Here is a 14,911-nt window from a genome sequence, read left to right as displayed (position 1 = left end):
CACCCTCCACAGCTCCTCGCCCATCGAGGTAAACTGGTCACTGTGTTGTGACAGTGTCTCCTCCACCCTCTTCAACTTCTGTCCTTGCTCCCACACTTCGACCGACGTCTTCATCTCTGCCGCCTTTACCAGGGCAATCGCCTCCTTCACCCACTCTAAAGTGAAGCTGTCATCCCCCTCCGAAGCACCTCTAAATGCTTGGCAAACAGCCTTTCAAACTCCACTGTAGCGATAAGACCCTGTTTGTGCTAAAATGACTGATTGCAGGCATGATGGGAAAGTCTTGGTCAAATTGAAATGAGGCCTGGTACCTTTTGACTGGTGACGTATTTAGAGTCTGCAATGCATTGATGGAAAAGATTTTGAAATGCCGAGCAGAACCTGAGTTGACACCTTTAACTACAATGTCTGACGAATGGGTCTATAGTTAGAAGAAAGATGTAATTCAACAGTTCGAAGTAGAGTAAATTTGACCTGTCTGGGACACGGGTCAGAAGGAGAATAAGAACCAAGCATCGAAGATTCCGTTTCAGCGACAATGGAGGATCAACCGGGACAAATAGGTGATGGCTCAGAGAATAGAACAGACCTCTGAGAAGAATGTGGCCAATTCAGTTCAAAGGGGTAATATCTCCTTATGTCTGAAGCTCTGACATCACCTCGGTCAGAGTTTCCCCGGTGAGGGGAGCGGCCCCACCCGATGACCCAGCCCCCGCCATCTTCCTTCCTGCAGGACTCACAGCAGCACTCGCTGGCGGACCTTCGCTCACCCCCTTCTTTCCAACACCTTTCCTCTGGGACTTAGTCAGCCTCCTTATGACTTCCCTCAACAACTCATCTAAAAGCTGTCCCAAAACTGGGCATAAACATCCTAAAATCAGAGGCTCTCGCAGGAGCCACCTAACGAGTGACATCCACCGACATGTCATCGGAAGTCCCCAGAATGAACAATATCAATATGACACCAGCATCTCCATATTAACGACAGGCCATTCATCTGCTGTCTGTGGACAGAGGTTCTCTCAGTCAGGCAGTCTGCTGGCACTGGGGAGAGGACACTGAAAAATGTTCCAGGTGTGGGAAGGAATTCAGCCAATCCTCCAGCCTGTTGACACACCAGCGAGTTCAAACTGGGGAGCTGCTGTTTACATGTTCTCTGTGCAGATAGAGAGTCACTCACTCATCCCACTTCCTGACACACCAGCGACTTCATGCAGGGGTTGGGCTCTGCTGAGGGAAATATTCACTCTATCTGAGCCCCTCAGAATTACACACAACTCAATTCAATCTCCCCTCAGCCTCCTCTGTTCCAACGAGAACAACCCCGAGCCTCTCCAATCTTTCCTCATAGTTAAAATTCTCCATCCTGGGTAACATCATCATAAATCCCCTCTGCAGCCTCTCTCGTGTGATCACATCCTTCCTGTAATGTGGTGACCAGAACTGTCCACAGTGCTCCGTCTGTGGTCTAATTGGTGTTTTAAACAGTTCCAGCACAATCTCCCTGTTCTTATATTCTCGGCCATCGGCTACCAAAGGAAACTTTCCCACCTGCCTTCCTAAGCACTGATAACAGAGACTGAGAGGCAGCTGAGAGAGAGAGGAACACCAGAGACTGCGAGAGGCTAGAGAGAGAGAGAGGAGAGAGAGAGAGACAGTCTAGTCAGTAACAAAAATAAGTAATGAAATTGAGTTCCGACACGATATGCATGAACTGACACCACTTTATTGACAGATGGACAAGGTAGTCATTGCACTTGAATTAATATGATTCACTTTTGGAATTGAATGAATTAAGGGTCAGATTAACTATATCATAATTACCCAGTATCAGATAGGTCTGTTTAATACAGAACAGAGTTAAACCCAGTGTCCAATATTACAGGTCTCTGTGGCTGTTGGACGCCTGGTTCCACTGGGCAGCTGATAAGTCCACAGCTTCAGTGAACTCATGTACCCAGGGTCTGTTTCTGAACCCTCATCACAACATATTACCTGGTTAGTTATTATGGGAGGAAGCCCTGAGGCGAGTCAATGCATCCTCGTCCTGTGCCAGGCTCAGCATAATACAATTCAAGGTGGTCCATCGAGTGCACAGAATGGGGGAGCGGATGAGCAGATTCTTTGAGGGGGTGGAAGATAGGTGTGGGCAATGTGTGGGCGGACCTGTGAACCATATTTATTTGTTCTGGGCATGTCCGAGGCTGAGAGGTTTCTGTCAGGGGTTTGCTGACCTCATGTCAGAAGTATTAAAGGCGAAGGTGGTTCTGAGTCCAGAGGTGGCGATCTTTGATGTGTCAGAAGATCCGGGAGCCCAGGGGGTGGGAGAGGCCGATGTTCTGGCCTTTACCTCTGGTGGCCCAGAGACGGATTCTACTAGGATGGAGGGACTTGGAACCCCCGAGGTCGGGGTTATGGGTTAGTGACATGACGGGGTTTCTCAAACTTGAGAAAATCAAGTTCGCCTTGAGGGGATCGCTACAGGGGTTTGTCGTTCATTGACTTCTTCAAGAAAAATTAAGCTGTCAGCAGGGGTGGGGGTGGGGGGGGGGGGCATGGGGGTTTGAGTAAGGTTAGGAAGACCAGTGGAAAGGGGGGGCTGGGGAAGGAGGTCCTGTTTGTAAGCCATGTTGGCTGGGGTTTGTTACTGGATGGGTGTGTTGTTTATCTTGTTTTGTTCCTTTTGATAACTGATGGTTAAAATTGTTGCAATTATAAATGCCTTAATAAAATATTTTCGAAAAAAGAGAAACAAATGTTCTTCTTTCTACTGATTCCAGCTCCTACAAGAGGTCACAGCATCTCCAGCCCTCAGCTCGATAGAGAGACAGCCAGTTGTCTGAGGCTTAAATGAGAAGTTGAAACATGTGGCTCTAAACCAACTGTGCAAGATCTCTGTAAAGATCAGTAATTTAAAAAAATAAACTGTAAACCCAGTGAACAAATTAAAGAGTCATAAGACAAAAACTTCAAGTTTTATGACTTTTCCTGCAACATACAGACTAGAAACAACAATGCCTAAGCACTATTAAAAATGGAACGTATCCCGTAAATTATAAATAGAATGTTGCCCTTTTACTTTTAACACAATCAAAAATCACACTCCATGGTAACGTCGCTGAAGTTGTCACTCAATTCTCCTGGAACCAGTCCAATGTGACTCTTCGTTCCTGTGTTTACTTCTATTCTATTCCTTTGCCTGACTGGCAATCCTTAACCCCAGAAGTGTCTTTTGCAGTGTTGGTTCTCCTGATGATATTCAGGTCTGGATATAATAATAATAATCTTTATTGTCACAAGTAGGCTTACATTAACACTGCAATGAAGTTACCGTGAAAAGCCCCTGGTCGCCACATTCTGGCGCCTGTTCAGGTACACAGAGGGAGAATTCAGAATGTCCAAATTACCTAACAGCACACCTTTCGGGACTTGTGGGAGGAAACTGGGGCACCCGGAGGAAACCCATGGAGACACGAGGAAAACGTGCAGACTCCGCACAGATTGTGACCCAAGCCAGGAATTGAACCTGGCACCTTGGCACTGTAAAGCAACTGTGCTAACCACTGTGATACCATGCCGCCCATAACCAAGTGACTCTTCCAAATCCTGAAGTCTTTTTTTCTGCAAATCATCGTCTAATATCCTGTAAAAAGTATTCACAAATGGAAAATAAGAACAGACAATTCTAGTTCCTATGAAACATTCTTTCCTCTCTCATTCCTCAAAAGCTGTAAATCGCCATCCAACACACTCTTTCTCCATTCTCACTATGCTGTATATAATATACATCCTCCCAATTCTCTAAAGGTGCTGATTCAGTCCGATTGACAGATCCATGCTCACTGCTTCCCGTCCTGCACAGAGGCCTGAAATTCTCCATGCAGACTGCCAGACAGAAATATGTCTATATTACTGAACTCAAAATGTGTGCAACATACAAACTGGATTCACTTCCTTTCTCTTCAGCTGCTGCAAGTCACCAACTCCCCCCAATGAGAAAAGAAATGGAAAGATAAAGTAGACATGGAGCAGCTGCTGCCTCTTGTGGGGCATTCCAGAACGAGAAGAGGGAGCAAATTCAAAACAGTTGAGGAGAAGCTTCTTCTCCCAAGGGCTGTGAATCTGTGGAATTCACGATCCCAGAGTGCGGTGGAGCTGGGACAGTGAGTAAATTTAGGGAGAAGTTAGACAGATTTTTAATTGGGTTGAAGAGTCACGGTGAAATCTCAGGACGGTAGAGATAAGGCCAGGATGAGATCGGCCATCATCGAATGGCAGAGCAGACTCGATGGGGCAAATGGCCTAATACTGCTCCTGTATCTTATGAACTTATTAAGAAGTCTTACAACACCAGGTTAAAGTCCAACAGGTTTGTTTCAAACACTAGCTTTAGGAGCACTGCTCCTTTCTCAGGTGAAGGAGCAGTGCTCCGAAAGCTAGTGTTTGTGTTTGAAACAAACCTGTTGGACTTTAACCTGTTGTAAGACTTCTTACTGTACTCACCCCAGTCCAACGCCGGCATCTCCACGTTATGGCCTTATGAAAGGGGGAGACACTGATTTGCTGCCAGATGTTGCCCAGAGGACGAAGTTTCCGTCTGAAACTCTGTCCAACCTCCACATTGTGACATCACAAAGGAGCTCGTCCTCCAAATCAGCCAAAAGGAATAATTCCGCTCCGCAGTGACGTCATTGCGTTTGAGTGCACCGCCCGGCGCGAGGACACGGGAGCCCCGCCCCCACCCTTTGTTCCCCCCTCCCCCAACACATCCTTGAGACGGTTTCCATCCAACCGACTGACAGCTCCAGCTATCGATGATTCCCTCTCCCCTGGCCCGGGACTGCGCATGTCTGAGCGACAGGGGCAGCTGCGCATGTGCTCGTGAGCTCACATCCGCAGACCTGACTGCGAAGTTGTGACCAATGGGAAGATTGGAGGACCGGAAGGACACTGCTCCTCCGCCAATCAGAGCTTCCCCATTGTCTCATTCCGGAAGCTGGACATGGAGGTTTCTGCCGAGCAAAGCTGTTGTTCCTGCAACCCTGAATGAGCTTGAACTGGACAGAGACACCTGTCTCCAACATCTGTGAGTAAAACACTTTCTTTTCTCCACCATTTCTTTTCTTATTCTGACCTTCAATTGGTGACTGGCAGCAACTGAAGGGAAAGGAAGTGAATCCAGGGAGGGTGCAGACTCTGCAAAGGTTGGCCCAGGTCTCTCGCTCTCTCTCTCTCTCTCTCTCTCTCTCTCTTAAGGACATTGACATCCTTTGCTCCCTCAGCTTAACACATTTATTTGTCTGGCTAAAAGGATGGTCTCTTTCCTAATGTTCACAATTAACAAGTTCACAAGGAAACCGGAGCACCTGGAGGAAACCCACGCAGACACGAGGAGAACGTGCAGACTCCGCACAGACAGTAACCCAAGCCAGGAATCAAACCTTCCGCTGTAAAGCAACAGTTGAAGGGTCACGGAGAAATCTCAGGAAGCTAGAGATAAGGCCAGGATAAAGGGTTGCTTTCCCCAGGAGATGGCTGACATTTAAGGGGACAGTAAACAGGACATATTTAACCCAGCCAATTACTTTCCTATCAGTCTATTTCCATCATCAGCAAACTGATGGAAGGAGTCATCACCAGTGCAATCAAATAGCACTTTACTGAGCAATAACCTGATCACAGATGCTCAGTTTGGGTTCCGCCAGGGTCACTCAGCCCCTGACCTCATTACAGCCTTGGTTCAAACATGGACGAAAGAGCTAAATGTCAGAGGTGAGGTGAGAGTGACTGTCCTTGACATCAAGGCAGCATTCGACCGAGTATGGCATCAAGGAGCCTTAGCTAAACTGGAGTCAATGGGAATCGGGGAAAACTCCGCTGGTTCGAGTCATACCTGGCACAAAGGAAGATGGTTGTGGTGATTGGAAGTCAATCATCTCCGCTCCAGGGCATCACTGCAGAAGTTCCTCAGGGCAGTTTCCCCAGCCCAACCACTGCTTCATTAATGACCACCCTTCTATCAAAAGGTGAAAAGTGGGGATGTTTATGGATGACTGCACAATGTGCAGCACCATTCATGCCTCCTCAGATAATGAAGCAGTCCATGTCCAAATGCAGCAAGACCTGGACAAAATCCAGGCTGAAGTGGCAAGTTACATTCGCGCTACACAACTGCCAGGCAATGACCATCTCCTACAAGAGAGGATGTAACCAGTGCCCCTTGACATTCAGTGGCATTGCCATCGCTGAATCCTCCACAGCCAACATCCTGGGGGTTACCATTGACTAGAAACTGAACTGGACCAGCCATATTAATACGGGGCTAGGTCAAAGACGAGGAATCCTATGGCGAGTAACGCACCTCCTGACCTCCCAAAGCCTGTCCATCATCTACAAGGCACAAGTAATGGAATACTCTCTGCTTTGCTGGATGAGTGCAGCTCCAACAACGCTCAACACAATTCAGGACAAAGCAGTCTGCTTGATTGCTCCACCTTCCACAAGCATACAAACCTTCCAACACTGATGAACAGTGGCAGCCGTGTGTGCCATCTACAAGGTGCACTGCAGTAACTCACCAAGGTTTCATACACAGCACCTTCCAAACCCAGTGCCACTACCATCTAAAACAACAAGAGCAGCAGATACCTGGGAACCCCACCACCTGGAGGTTCCCCTCCAAGTCACTCACCACTCTGAATTGGAAATATATTGCCGTTCCTCCACTGTTGCTGGGACATCATCCTGGAACACCTTCCGTAACAGCACAGGGATGTACCTATACCTCAAGGACTGCAGCGGCTCACTACTACCTTCTGAAGGGCAACTATGGATGGGCAATGAATGCTGGCCGAAGCAGCGAATCCAACATCCCGCAAATGACGTTTAAAAAAAAATGTAATATCGGGCAGAGATATGTTGTTATATGGAATGTATTAGATATATTATTGATGGTTCTGTAATAAAATATATGTCCTATTCTAGTTTTGTAATATAGTACTGTGCCTACAATATATATTTCCAGTCATACAGTCATTGCAGCACTGACAGAATCCATTTGGTAACTCAAGTCAATGCTGACTCTCTGTACAGTAATCCATTCAGCCCCATTCCCCCTCGGTATCCCTGTTCCCCTGAAAACCTATTTTCCGCAAGTGCCCATCCTATTTTATTTTGAATTATTGATCATCTTGATCAATTATTGATTATGGGCAGCACAGTAGCATAGCGGTTAGCACAATTGCTTCACAGCTCCAGGGTCCCAGGTTCGATTCCCGGCTTGGGTCACTGTCTGTGCAGAGTCTGCACGTTCTCCCCGTGTCTGCGTGGGTTTCCTCTGGGTGCTCCGGTTTCCTCCCACAGTCCAAAGATGTGCAGGTTAGGTGGATTGGCCATGCTAAATTGCCCTTAGTGTCCAAAAAATTGCTCTTAGTGTTGGGTGGGGTTACTGGGTTATGGGGATAGGATGGAGATGTGGGCTTGGGTAGGGTGCTCTTTCCAAGAGCCGATGCAGACTCGATGGGCTAATGGCCTCCTTCTGCACTGTAAATTCTATCTAGACTTCCACAACCCTTGTGGGCAGAGGGTTTTTGGTCATGAGCACTGCATGACCAAATAAAATTCTTCCTCAGATTCACTCCATCTCTAATCCGTAAATATAGTTAGATGGAGAGTCTCTACTCTTGTGCAGGTTGTAGTGAGTTTAGATTTGTTGAGCAGCATCAATCAGCACCTTCATGAGAATTGGGAGGGTGAATATTAGATACAGCAGAGTGAGAATGGAGGGAGAGTGTGTGAGATTGAGATTTAGAGTATTTGAGGGAAAGAGAGAGGAAAAAATGTTCGATAGAAACTAGAATTGTTTGTTCTGAATTTCTATCCTGTACTGACAAGGATGATTTTTGTAAAATCTTTTTGCAGGAAGTTCGAACGAGAGGAGTTTGAGGCCGATATCTCAAACTAAACATCACGTCAAGAACTGACTGAGTCACTCAATTCTTGGGAACTGAATATCATCGGCTTTTGAATCCAGAACGAGAAATGTTTGTCTACTCTGTCTGCTTCAAGAGATTTTAAACATCAGTGTGTCTGGAAAAGCACTGAGACACACACACACACCCGTGTGAGACTGTTACAGAGCACTGACTGTGGAAAGAACTTTAACCAGTTACACAACCTGAAAAAACACCACATCATTCATATCAGGGAGTGACTGTACACGTGTTCTGTGTGTGGACGAGGCTTCAACTGATCGTCCAACACGGTGAGAAGCAAGATCTCCCGGACCATGGAGAAACCATGGAAATGTGAGGATTGTGGGAAGGGATTCAAAGGCCCGTACGAGCTGGAAAGGCATCAACGCAGTCACACTGGAGAGAGGCCGTTCACCTGCTCTGTGTGTGGGAAAGGATTCACAGCCCCATGCAAGCTGGAAAGGCATCAACGCAGTCACACTGGAGAGAAGCCTTTCACCTGCTCTCAGTGTGAAAAGGGATTTACTGACATAGGCAACTTGCGGAGACACGAACGAGTTCACACTGGGGAGAGGCCGTTCACCTGCTCTGACTGTGGGAAGGGCTTCACTCGGTTATCCCACCTGCAGAGACACCAGAGAGTTCACACCGGGGAGAGGCCATTCACCTGCACTGTGTGTGGGAAGGGATTCACTCGGTTATCCCACCTGCAGACACACCAGCGAATTCACACTGGGGAGAGGCCATTCATCTGCACTGTGTGTGATATGGGATTCACTCAATTATCCAACCTGCTGAACCACAATGTCACTCACACCAAGAGCAGGCCCTTTAAATGTTCTGACTGCAGGAGGGGTTTCAAAAGCTCTCAGCTACTGATGTCCCACCAGCGCGATCACACTGAGGAGAGACCGTTCAGCTGCTCTCACTGCACCAAGAGGTTTAGAACCTCATCCAACCTGATGAAACACGAGCGAGGTCACACCGGGGAGAGCACGTTCACTCGATCATCACTTGCTGAGCCACAATGACACTCACACCAATGAGAGACCCTTTTAAATGCTCCGACTGTGGGAGTGGGTTTAAAAGCTCTCGGGTACTGATGTCCCACCAGCGCATTCACACTGAGGAGAAACTGTTCAGCTGCTCTCACTGCGACAAAGAGGTTTCAAACATCATCCACACTGCGGAGACACCAGCGAGTTCACACTGGAAAGAAGCCATTCACCTGCTCTCACTGTGGGGAGGGATTCACTCAGTCGTCCAACATGCTGAGACACAAAAGGGTTCTCAAGTGGTGTTGGGTTGGATTCTGCTGTTATTCCTGCTGTTAATCACATCCAGGACTGAACCTGGAGTGGGTGGAGGGGTTTGCCTCCTCGTCAACTCCTCCTGGTGCTCGGACGTGGCGACCCTGGGGAGCTGCTGCTGCCCGGACCTGAAATACCCGACTGTGAAGTCCCGTCCATACTACCTTCCACGGAATTCACTTCTGCCATCGTGACGGCGGTCTACATCCACCCCAGGCAGAAGTGAAGAAGGCCCTTGATGAATTGTAACCGCTATAAATAACAATGAAGCAGAATACCTGGCGGCCTTGTTCATCGTGGCCGGGGACTTTAACCAGGCCAACCTCAAGAGTGTACTGCCAAAATTCCACCAACACATGTCCTGTCCCAACAGGGACCCCAACATCCTTGACCACTCCTACACAAACATCAAGGGCACCTGATGATCCATCCCCTAATCGCACTTCGGAAAATCGGACCACAATACGGTGCTCCTTCTCCCCGCATACAAGCAGAATCTTAACGGGAGAATCCGGTTAAGAAGGTCAATGCAACGGAAGAGCTCCTACGCGACTGCTTGGAGTCAGTGGACTGGTCCATATTCAAGAACAAGGGCAGCTCGGTAGCACAAGTGGATAGCACTGTGGCTTCACAGCACCAGGGTCCCAGGTTCGATTCCCTGCTGGATCACTGTCTGTGCGGAGTCTGCACGTTCTCCCTGTTTCTGCGTGGGTTTCTTCCGGGTGCTCCGGTTTCCTCCCACAGTCAAAAGACGTGCAGGTTAGGTGGATTGGCCATGATAAATTGCCTTAGTGACCAAAAAAGGTTAGGAGGGGTTATTGGGTTACAGGGATAGGGTGGAAGTGAGGGCTTAAGTGGGAAGGTGTAGACTCGATAGTGCAGAAGGAGGCCATTCAGCCCATGTTAACTCAGCAGCCAACCTAAATGAGTATGCCAGCACCGTCACAGACTTCATCAGTAAATGTGTAGAAGATTGCGTGCAAAAGAAGGTAGTCTGTACATTACCCAACCAGAATCCATGGTTTAATTGGGAGGTTCACTCCCGACTGAAGGTGTTCAAGGCAGGCAACCCTGACCTATTCAATAAATCTATATATGACCTCCGCAAAGCCATCACGGACTCCCAAGTGACGATACCAAACTAATCTAGAGTCGCAGAGTAACGACAGGGACTCTCGTCGGTTGTGGCAGGGCTTAAACAACATAATGGGCTACAAAGCAAAGCCGAGTAGAATCTTCAGCAACAGCGCACCCCTTCCCAACAAACTCAATGCATTCAATGCTTGTTTCGAGCAGGAAACCAACAAACCGTTGTCAACTGTCCCAACAGCCTTAGACACACCCATACCCACGGTCACAGCCTCCAAAATCAGATCGGCCTCCTTGAAAGTGAACCCTCGGAAAGCGACAGGTCCTGACGGGGTCCCAGGTCATGCACCCAGATCCTGCGCGGACCAACTGGCAGGTGCGGACATCCTCAACCTCTCCCTCCCCCGTTCCAAGGTTCTCATCTGCTTCAAGAAGACCACCATCATACCAGTTCCAAAGATGAACCAGGCAACGTGGCTCAATGACTATCATCCGGTGACCTTGACATCGATCATTATGAATTGCTTCGAGATGTTGGACACATCAACTCCATACTCGCAGCATTCCTTGATCCACTGCAATTCGCATACCGCCACAACCGGTCCGCAGCAGAAGCCATCTCCCTGACCCTATACTCGCCCCTGGAGCATCTCGACAACAAGGACTCCTACGTCAGACTCCTATTCATTAACTACAGCTCCGCCTTCAACACCATAATCCCAGCCAAGCTCATATCAACACTCCAAAATTTAGGACTAGGCTCCTCTCTCTGCAACTGCATCCTCGACCTTCTGACCCATAGACCACAATCAGTAAAGATCAACAACAGCACCACCTCCACGGTAGTTCTCAATTCAGGAGCCCCGGAAGGCTGCACTGCCTATACAAACACACGACTGCATGGCAAAATTTGGCTCCAAATCCATCCGCATGTTTGCTGATGACACGACCGTAGTGGTTCGGATCTCGAACATTTCCACGATAATCCTCAATACCGGGGCCCACAAAGCTGCGTACTTAGCCCCCTACTTCACTCGTTATACACACGACTGTGTGGCAAAATCTGCTCCTGCTCCATCTACAAGTTTGCTGATGACACGACGTAATGGGTCGGATATCAAACAACGATGAGTCAGAGTCCAGGAGGGAGATAGAGAACCTAGTGGCATGGTGTAATGACAACAATCTCTCCCTAAATGTCAGCAAAACTAAGAAGCGGTCATTGACTTCAGGAAGCGAAATATCGTACACACCCCTGTCTGCATTAATGGGGCTAAGGTGGAGATGGTTAACAGCTTCAAATTCCGAGGTGTGCACATCACCAGCATTCTGTCCTGGTCCACCCACATCAACGCTATGACCAGGAAACATATACTTTCTCAGGAAACTAATGAAATTCAGCATGCCCACATTGATTGCCACATGGGAGGCATGGTAACACAGTGGTTAGCATTGTTGCTTAACAGCGCCAGTGTCCCAGGTTTGATTCCCGCTTGGGTCATTGTCTGTGCGGGGTATGCATGTTCTCCCCGTGTCTGCGTGGGTTTCCTCTGGGTGCTCCGGTTTCCTCCCACAGGTCCCGAAGTACGTGCTTGTTAGATGAATTGGACATTCTGAATTCTCCCTCCGTGAACCCGAACAGGCGCCAGAGTGTGGCGACTAGGGGATTTTCACAGTAACTTCATTGCAGTGTTAATGTAAGCCTAATTGTGATAATTATAAAGATTATTAGCATTGACTTTACCAATTTTTACAGGAGCACCATAGAAAACATCTTATCTGGCTGCATCACAGCTTGTGTTATGGGCCAGGGTTTAGAAAACTCCAAAGTGTATCATGGAGTTCACCTGACCTACAATTGTTTATTGATTTTGGTTCCGATGAGCACAGGGCTGCCTTTCAGGGGTTATTCAACAGAGGCCTCAAGCACTTTTAATCAAAACAAGCTTTATTCTACGAATTTAGTTAACATTTTTATAAACACACACAGTAAGCATTTTTATCAATTACAAACATAAATACCCCACAGCTACAGGAATCTATGTATAACCCTTAATAGATTCCCCCCTTTAACTGTTCCAATTTAATAACACAATCCCATAAACCAGTACCTCCTTTTCAAAGGTGTGGCCCAGCACACAGCACTCAAGACCTGGTATGGATGCTCTTGTTTCCTTTCCAAAACAACAGGTTTGAATTCCTTCCAGAAAGCAATTATTTATTTTCAGCTTTTAAAATGAAGATAGAGAGACAGGCCAAAATACTCCTCTTTCTGAGTACAGCAGCCAAAAATGTGAAAACGAAAGCAAAAAACTGAGAGCCACAAAACAGCCCCAAACCAAAGCAGAAGTAAAACCAACTCCCAGGGCCACAGCCCAGCTCCACCCACACAATGACATCACTGAAGCCATGTGATAAGACAAAAACATTTCTTAAAGGGACACTCCCATGACACTTGGTATGGCAACTGCTCAGCCCAAGACTGTAAGAAACTACAGAGTTGTGAACACAGCCCAGTCCCTCACACAAACCCACCTCCCATCCATTGACTCTGTCAATACCTCCCGCTGCTTTGGGAAAGCGGGCAGCAAAATCAAAGACCCTTTCACCGAGGTTATTCTCTTTTCCAATCTCTTCCATTGGGCAGGTGATACAAAAGTTTGAGAACTCGCAATAACAGATTCAAAACAGCTTATTTCCGCTGTTACCAGACTCCTGAATGACCCGTATACTTCACCCGATGTCTACGTATTTAAATTGTGTATTTATCATATGTCCCATGTTTTTTCATGTATAAAATTATCTGTCTGTATTGTACACAGAACAATACGTTTCACTGTACATCGGTGCACGTGAATAAATTTAATCAAATCAAACTTTGTTCATTCTGACACTTGGTGAAGTGGGAGGGTCGGAGGGTTTCTTTCTGCTGGATGGGCCGGTCTCACGACTTTGCTTCCAGTGGGCTGATGCTCTTTGAGCCTGGGGGAGAGCACATTTCCACTGGAATGATCCACAAAGGCTGAAGTACATTTATTTTATCCTGGATAGTAAATAGTGTTATTCCCCCACTACAGGTGGATCTAAAAGAAACCAGATGGGTTTTTACAACTATCGACAATGCTCTCATGGTCATTGATGACTTTTAATTCCAGATTTATAATTAATTAAAATTTCACCATCTGCCGAACCTGGATCCCTATTGCATTACCCTGGGTCTCTGGATTACTGGTCTGGCTATTGTTTTCCGAGATGTGTTTTGTGAGAGATGAAGTCACTATAGCCAATAAGTGAGCTGTTTTCGAGTTGTTTCCTTGACGTCCTGTACTTTCCCACTAACTTACAGACAAAACAGCTGCAACTGTACGGTGTATAAACGTGTGTTATTGTAACTACTCCCAGAGATGCTTCGGTTCGCTGAAGCATTCCCTGCATGTTTGTAATAAAGATTCCCAAACTTTAACCAACTCTGGACTCCGAGTGACATTTGTCCCACAACAGTCTGGTGTCAGGAACAGGATCCACTGACGGCTCTGATTAAAGGCAAGTCCCCGTGGACAGCAGATACCGGGGTGAGTATTGTTTGTTTTATACCACCCGTGTTTAGTTCAGTCTGACTGACCACTGGGGACACCTCAGAACCTCAGGGATCTGTTTCTGGTCTGTTTCTTTGACATTCATTCAATGTAATTTCAATAACTGGAACATTTCAGGCAGGGAATTGTCGGTTTTACACCAAGGATGTGTTTGGGGGTGATGCTGAAGTCCCCGTGACCGAGAGGGTTTTGTAGCTGCTGAAAAATTAGGGGATAAAGGCATACGGGAGGCTAAACAGCAAGATTTGGCAGTTGGACAGAGTTTGGTGTGTGTTCAGAGGTCCCAGATAGGGGGTCAGCCAGCATCATCACATCAATGGATCTGCACAGAAAAGGTCCAACCGGATGGCGCTTACAAGGCCCAAGGTGAGGTTAATGGCTCAGGGATTTGAAGAAGCTTTGGGAGATAAAGAGGTCAGAGTGGACTCTCCCACAGTGGGAAAGGTAATTTTGAAATTTCTTTGGCCCTTTTCGTGACATTTTCCCGGAACTTTCAGTCAAGAAACATAAAAGCTGCATTTGCGCTGGGGGATCACCTCCAGAGGGCAGTGTTTCTGCAACCTCCCAAGGTGCCAGATGTATGGAAGACTGAAGAAGTTCAATAAGTTTGTCGATGTTCTGAACAATGTTTCAGAGTGTATGGCACTTCTCAGTTAGATCAGTTTTGTTCAAGTCAGGTTGTCTCTACCTGAAGGCAGAAGCTGCCGTGCTGTATTGGTACCATGGCAGGAAACTCTCGGGCAACTTTATGATGCATGTTGATGACTGCCTATGTGGTGGTACTAGTGAGTTCCAAAATAATGTTACTGACAGGATCAGAACAACATTTAAGGCTGGAGTCAGGCTTCTGGGACCTATAAATAAATTGGATTGGAAATCGGGCAGTGTGGGTCTGACGTGACTTTACATCAACAATCTCAGGGAGACAGTATGAACCCTGTCA

At 47.2% G+C, this 14,911-nt stretch overlaps 1 long non-coding RNA gene across 1 annotated transcript; it reads left to right on the top strand.

Moving 5' to 3' along the window:
- The first annotated feature begins 4,832 nt into the window (after positions 1-4,832).
- Positions 4,833-13,839, top strand: LOC140422418 (uncharacterized). The gene is made up of 2 exons (XR_011947448.1): positions 4,833-5,086; positions 7,921-13,839. It is a non-coding gene; the product is annotated as an uncharacterized lncRNA (long non-coding RNA).
- Positions 13,840-14,911: the final 1,072 nt, after the last annotated feature.

The sequence above is a fragment of the Scyliorhinus torazame genome, chromosome 5, assembly GCF_047496885.1.
Source record: "Scyliorhinus torazame isolate Kashiwa2021f chromosome 5, sScyTor2.1, whole genome shotgun sequence".
Lineage (NCBI taxonomy): Eukaryota > Metazoa > Chordata > Chondrichthyes > Carcharhiniformes > Scyliorhinidae > Scyliorhinus > Scyliorhinus torazame.
This window is presented reverse-complemented; position numbering and strand designations above follow the sequence as displayed.